Source organism: Macaca thibetana, chromosome 1 (assembly GCF_024542745.1).
Source record: "Macaca thibetana thibetana isolate TM-01 chromosome 1, ASM2454274v1, whole genome shotgun sequence".
NCBI lineage: Eukaryota > Metazoa > Chordata > Mammalia > Primates > Cercopithecidae > Macaca > Macaca thibetana.
This window is the reverse complement of record NC_065578.1, coordinates 83,120,405-83,127,517: the sequence shown is the minus strand read 5'-3', so window position 1 is coordinate 83,127,517 and position 7,113 is coordinate 83,120,405.

Below are 7,113 nucleotides of genomic sequence, written 5' to 3'. Positions count from 1 at the left end.
CTCAATAAATTCGGTATTGATGGATCGTACCTCAAAATAATAAGAGCTATTTATGACAAACCCACAGCCAATATCATACTGAATGGGCAAAAACTGGAAAAATTCCCTTTGAAAACTGGCACAAGACAGGGATGCCCTCTCTCACCACTCCTATTCAACATAGTGTTGGAAGTTCTGGCTAGGGCAATTAGGCAAGAGAAAGAAATCAAGGGTATTCAGTTAGGAAAAGAAGAAGTCAAAATGTCCCTGTTTGCAGATGACATGATTGTATATTTAGAAAACCCCATAGTCTCAGCCCAAAATCTCCTTAAGCTGATAAGCAACTTCAGCAAAGTCTCAGGATACAAAATTAATGTGCAAAAATCACAAGCATTCTTATACACCAGTAACAGAAAAACAGAGAGCCAAATCAGGAATGAACTTCCATTCACAATTGCTTCAAAGAGAATCAAATACCTAGGAATCCAACTTACAAGGGATGTAAAGGACCTCTTCAAGGAGAACTACAAACCACTGCTCAGTGAAATAAAAGAAGACACAAACAAATGGAAGAACATACCATGCTCATGGATAGGAAGAATCAATATCGTGAAAATGGCCATACTGCCCAAGGTAATTTATAGATTCAATGCCATCCCCATCAAGCTACCAATGAGTTTCTTCACAGAATTGGAAAAAACTGCTTTAAAGTTCATATGGAACCAAAAAAGAGCCCGCATCTCCAAGACAATCCTAAGTCAAAAGAACAAAGCTGGAGGCATCACGCTACCTGACTTCAAACTATACTACAAGGCTACAGTAACCAAAACAGCATGGTACTGGTACCAAAACAGAGATATAGACCAATGGAACAGAACAGAGTCCTCAGAAATAATACCACACATCTACAGCCATCTGATCTTTGACAAACCTGAGAGAAACAAGAAATGGGGAAAGGATTCCCTATGTAATAAATGGTGCTGGGAAAATTGGCTAGCCATAAGTAGAAAGCTGAAACTGGATCCTTTCCTTACTCCTTATACGAAAATTAATTCAAGATGGATTAGAGACTTAAATGTTAGACCTAATACCATAAAAATCCTAGAGGAAAACCTAGGTAGTACCATTCAGGACATAGGCATGGGCAAAGACTTCATGTCTAAAACACCAAAAGCAACGGCAGCAAAAGCCAAAATTGACAAATGGGATCTCATTAAACTAAAGAGCTTCTGCACAGCAAAAGAAACTACCATCAGAGTGAACAGGCAACCTACAGAATGGGAGAAAATTTTTGCAATCTACTCATCTGACAAAGGGCTAATATCCAGAACCTACAAAGAACTCAAACAAATTTACAAGAAAAAAACAAACAACCCCATCAAAAAGTGGGCAAAGGATATGAACAGACATTTCTCAAAAGAAGACATTCATACAGCCAACAGACACATGAAAAAATGCTCATCATCACTGGCCATCAGAGAAATGCAAATCAAAACCACAATGAGATACCATCTCACACCAGTTAGAATGGCGATCATTAAAAAGTCAGGAAACAACAGGTGCTGGAGAGGATGTGGAGAAATAGGAACACTTTTACACTGTTGGTGGGATTGTAAACTAGTTCAACCATTATGGAAAACAGTATGGCGATTCCTCAAGGATCTAGAACTAGATGTACCATATGACCCAGCCATCCCATTACTGGGTATATACCCAAAGGATTATAAATTATGCTGCTATAAAGACACATGCACACGTATGTTTATTGCAGCACTATTCACAATAGCAAAGACTTGGAATCAACCCAAATGTCCATCAGTGACAGATTGGATTAAGAAAATGTGGCACATATACACCATGGAATACTATGCAGCCATCAAAAAGGATGAGTTTGTGTCCTTTGTAGGGACATGGATGCAGCTGGAAACCATCATTCTTAGCAAACTATCACAAGAACAGAAAACCAAACACCGCATGTTCTCACTCATAGGTGGGAACTGAACAATGAGATCACTTGGACCCAGGAAGGGGAACATCACATACCGGGGCCTATCATGGGGAGGGGGGGGGGGGGGGGGGAGGGATTGCATTGGGAGTTATACCTGATGTAAATGACGAGTTGATGGGTGCAGCACACCACCATGGGCACAAGTATACATATGTAACAAACCTGCACGTTATGCACATGTACCCTACAACTTAAAGTATAATAATAATAAATAAATTAAAAAATAATAATAATAATAAGCCCCAAAATAAGAATGAATAAAGTAAATAATCCAACTGATTTTAGAATAGTAGTGCTTTAGAAAATAGGGTGTGATTAATATATTTGTAAAACTTGATTTTTATTTTATACTGGGGAGTTAATTATATGGGAGTATGAAATAAAGTTAAATGGTGATTGAGCCACATTTGTTGACATGATATTCTAGGTATCACAGAATTTTTCTTCTTGCTTATAATCTGTCCATTTCATGATTTCTTTTAGGGGTATTTCCTATTTCTGTCTTCCTTCCTTCCTTCCTTCTTTTGTTTTTTTTTTTTGTTTGTTTGTTTGTTTTGTTTTTGAGACAGAGTCTCGCTATGTTGCCCAGGTTGGAGTGCAGTGGCACGATTTCAGCTCACTGCAACCTCTGCCTCCTGGGTTTAAGCAATTCTCCTACTTCAGCCTCCAGAGTAGCTAGGATTATAGGTGCGTGCCACCACACCTGGCTAATTTTTTTTGTATTTTTAGTAGAGATGGGGTTTCACCGTGTTAGCCAGGATGGTCTCAATCTCCTGACCTCATGATTTGCCCTCCTTGGCCTCTCGAAGTGCTGGGATTACAGACGTGAGCCACTGTGCCCAGCATTCGTATTTATCTGTTTCTTATTGCTCTTAAATTGTATTTTCCTGGCCCACATACTATGAGCATAAAAGAAATCAAGCCAAATCCTAATGAAAATCATAATGAGACTTTTGATATCAATGAGTAAAAATGAGTGATGAATATAATTATCCTTCCATTATGTATGAGTTTATGTATATGTATCTTATATATCTTACCTGGGACCAGTTAGTTCAGGAGATTGAGAACTTGGTTTTTCTGTCAAGTTCTACTGACATGTACATGGAAAAAAATTACATAAGGGCTAGTTAAGTAAATAATATGGAAAAATTTAAAGTGCAAAAATTTAAGATCGGAACACAAAAATCTAACAACTCTAACAAATAAAATATATTCCCACTTAACTCTTTAAAGAAGAGAGAATGAAGGGAGGAAGCTTGAAGTAAAGGGAGGGAGATAATCAGAAAAAGAAAGACTTCGGGCATTCATATGGAAAGCTACAAAGAGAGGAAGAGAGAATGGGATTTGCCCTCAAACACAGCAAGACAGCGACATAGAGTATGAATACAAAGTTCAACATACACGCCCCATTTATCTAGATAAATTGAATAGAAGAAAAAGAATAAGCCACCATATAAACACACTAAATAAAAGAGATTATGAACTCCCTAAAGGCAAGGATTGTTTCTCATCTTTGTATCTTCAACTCCTAGCACACCAAAGTAGATTTTGAGTAAATATTTATTAAAATGTTGAAAATCAGAGAAAACAGTGCTTTATTGAGTAATACCTTGTAGCCGACAAAGGTACTTTGTGACTACAGGTGTGAATAGAGTATATAAACTATTTGTAGTCACTCCTCCAAGGACTGTAATAAATTAACTGAACATTGAAGGTTTTCTAGCCATGCTGCCTCTTGATATGGAAAGCAATAGGAGGGAGGAGTTGCGACTTGGAATTGTTGAGGTCAGCACTGAAAGGTTCTGAAATGGTCAACACAAACACATTTTAGGACTTTCTGGAAAATTTCTCTAAGGCTGACTGAAATGCTTGCCTGTGAATATCTAGAGAAATGGAAAATGCACTATGGATGTTTTCTGTGACCTGGTAAATTTTAGGTATTTAATTTTGAAAATTCAGTGCTACCAGATTCGATATATAAGATCTCTAAATACTTGTGTTTATTTGACTTTGGTATTCCTCATAGCCATATCTCTTCCACATATTCTCCTAGGTTTTCTTTTGATAAGGCAAGGAACCTATTTTACATAATTTAGTTTCTGGAAGAGAACAAAGTATTATTGTTATACTGCTTTTAATATATGACACTAAGGAAGAAATTGGTTTGATGCCCAGCTACCCTGGAAAGTCCATTTTCCCACATATTCAAGTTGAAGAAAGGGTTAGGTGACTGGTATGATTAACTTGTATCTACTTGTAAGTAGAATGGAAACTTGCCTTGCCTTATTCTGCATTTTTCAAATTGCCAGGTTTTATTTCTATTGTTGTTGTCATGCTTGTCTTCTAGGTAAGTCTTGGGTTGTTTTATGGTGTGTTTAGACCTTATCCTAAAAAAACCAGTATATAACGGCAGTGTTCCGGCATGGGGGCCGCTAAAGGTATTGGGTGAGAGCAATCTATGTAGTGAAACACATGTGTAGGAGCTCGGGGCTGGGGACTTCTCTTCCCACAGTAATACCACCATGCTAAGATCCCAGGGCACTGTGTTGGGAACTTTCACATGTTCTGAGCCACTAAAGGGTCAGGGAGAAAGGGTGGATTGTTCACAAATGGTGATTCAATTGGAGCTTATGCCACGTGGTAAGTAGACTGCAGTAGATAGTAAGTTCTCCCTGGATGGTGATGAAAAGTACAGCTGATGTAATTTCTCAGCACAAGTCATTTGCAGTGGTTCATTGGCTGCTCTCAGAATGGACTTTGGACAATGAGATAATTCCCTGAGCCTCTCTGGTGCTTGATGGTGACATATGGCTTTTGCTCTGGCAAAGGCTGGGCAGTTTCTGGGTATACCATGTTTCTCTCCCAGGCGTGGGTCCCCAGCAAGGGCCTCACTGACTTCTACCCTCATCACATTCTCCTTCATTACTGTCTTTTCCCTCTTCCAGTCCTCTTAATCTTTATCTCTGCTGGAGTGCAGTAGCCTGGCTCTCTTTTGGGCTTTCTCATTAGTGTTTATGGCATAAACCTTATGCCCTGAGCTCCTTCAGTGCTCTGCCTTTTTATTCCTTGCTTAATTCTCCAAACCACACTTTTTAAATTAAAACAACAACAACAACAAAACAATTCTTTATTGCAAAATAACCTAGTTCTTGCAAGTAAAAGCTTTTGCTTTCACACTTTTGTCTCTGCTATCAGTTTTCATAAATCTACTTTAAAACTCAGAACTGAGCACTGACTGTTTCTTTTTTCTTTCTTTTCATTCTATTTTAACAAGGCTGATCTTCCGAGACACAGAAAAGGCCGTTCATTATTGAGCGTTGGGAAACTCATGAAGATTTTTTTTGTGGGGCTTATGGAGCCACCTGTGCTGGGAGAAGGGGCAGCAGTTAGACAAGCCCATCCTCCCATCATGTAGTGTCACACAGATGTACAGTTTCCACGGAGCAAGTGTTGGAAGTAACCAGGCTCCAGCTGCCTTGATGGGACTCTGTGTGTGTGTGTGTGTGTGTGTGTGTGTGTGTGTGTGTGTGTGCGCACGCGTGCGTGCATGTAAAAGTGAGAGAGAGAGAGAATATGCGGATCACAGGAGGTTAGCCAGAGAGTGCCCACATCAGGGAGTTAGGGGGCTGTGAAGTACCCACAAATCCCTGCAAAAAGTTAACATTTGGATTTACAGATGCCGTGTAAGAGGCCAAAAATAGTCAATAGAGAAATATAAGGAGCACCGTCTAAGTGAAAATATTTTGTCTCTTTCTCTAGAATCTTCTTCCCTTCTGGTCTGACTAGGAAAGCCAGAGGGAGATGGTAAAGGAGACAGAGAGAGAGTGAAAGAACAGACCATGCCCAGCTTCTCCACTGCAGGAGCTTGGAATCAGGTGGGGACTGAGTTTGTCTTAGGGAGAGGGGAGAAGCTTTGAATGAGATAAGCAATTAGAATCTTAAAATTTACCAGAGCCTTTTACTACCTAGAAGTGACTCATAATTACTGAAATGAGACTGCTTTTTGTTGTTGTTGTTGTTGTTTAAAATGATTGGAAAGCTATGGGAGCTGCCTGAAATGTCATTAAGTTATAGGCAAGGGGAATCTGACATATTGAAAGGCAGTGGTAGGAGGGAAATACAGCTGCTTCCTGTTTGTACTCATTACGTTCAGCCCTTTCAATAAACTGGCTACACTTCTATTGATTCTTACGTAGTCATACAAGTGACTAACAGCTACCCACACTGCATCTCAATAGCATAAGAGCTAAAGGAAGAAGAATCATAGGTAGAGCTGGAAATATCCAGACTTCCTAGCCTATAGGAGGGATGAATGAGCCGATACATACATCTCTTGGGAGCTGAGGGGGCAGTGAAATACCCACAAATAGATCCTGCACAAAAGTTAACATTTGGACCTACAGATGGCGTGTAAGAGGCCAGGAATAGTCAATAGCTATAAGGAGCACTGTCTGTGTGAAAATATTTCATCTCTTTCTCTAGACACTCCTTTCCCACTCCTCTGACTCTAGGAAAGCCAGAGGGAGACGATAAAGGAGATATAGAGAGAGTGAATGAACAGACCATGGTTCTTCCATACCTAGAACTCAGAGGTCTTTTCTGCCTTGTTTTTTTCAAGGCTGAATTTGTCAATGTTCTTTTTTAAACCACTTTCTCATCCTGCGTTGTCTGATTTCTTTTGTCAAGATCATCCTCACCATCACCTGGGCTTGACCTTGCCTTTGACACCTCTGTTAGTTATTCCACACACATTTAACAATCCCTATAAATTCTACCTCTGCTATAGACTTCCAAACACTCCTGGGTGAAGCTTTCATAATTTTCATTTGAACTGTTCACAAATGTTGTGATAAAGCATGCAGATCGACAAGAAATGCTTCTTGCTCTCTTGGCTCTTGTGGTTTATAGAGGGATGGACCTCTAAGCCATTATATTTCAATGTGATTAGCGTGATAGTGGAGATGTGTTCAAGGTGCTGTGGAAAACTGGTGAAGGGAATAGCTAAATGCTTAGCAGAATGGAGAAGATGCAACAGAGTATGGACGTTTTAACTGATCCTTTAAGGCTGAAATACAGAAAAATAAAAAGCAAGAAGGAAAAAATCTACCAGCAGGAAACCATCA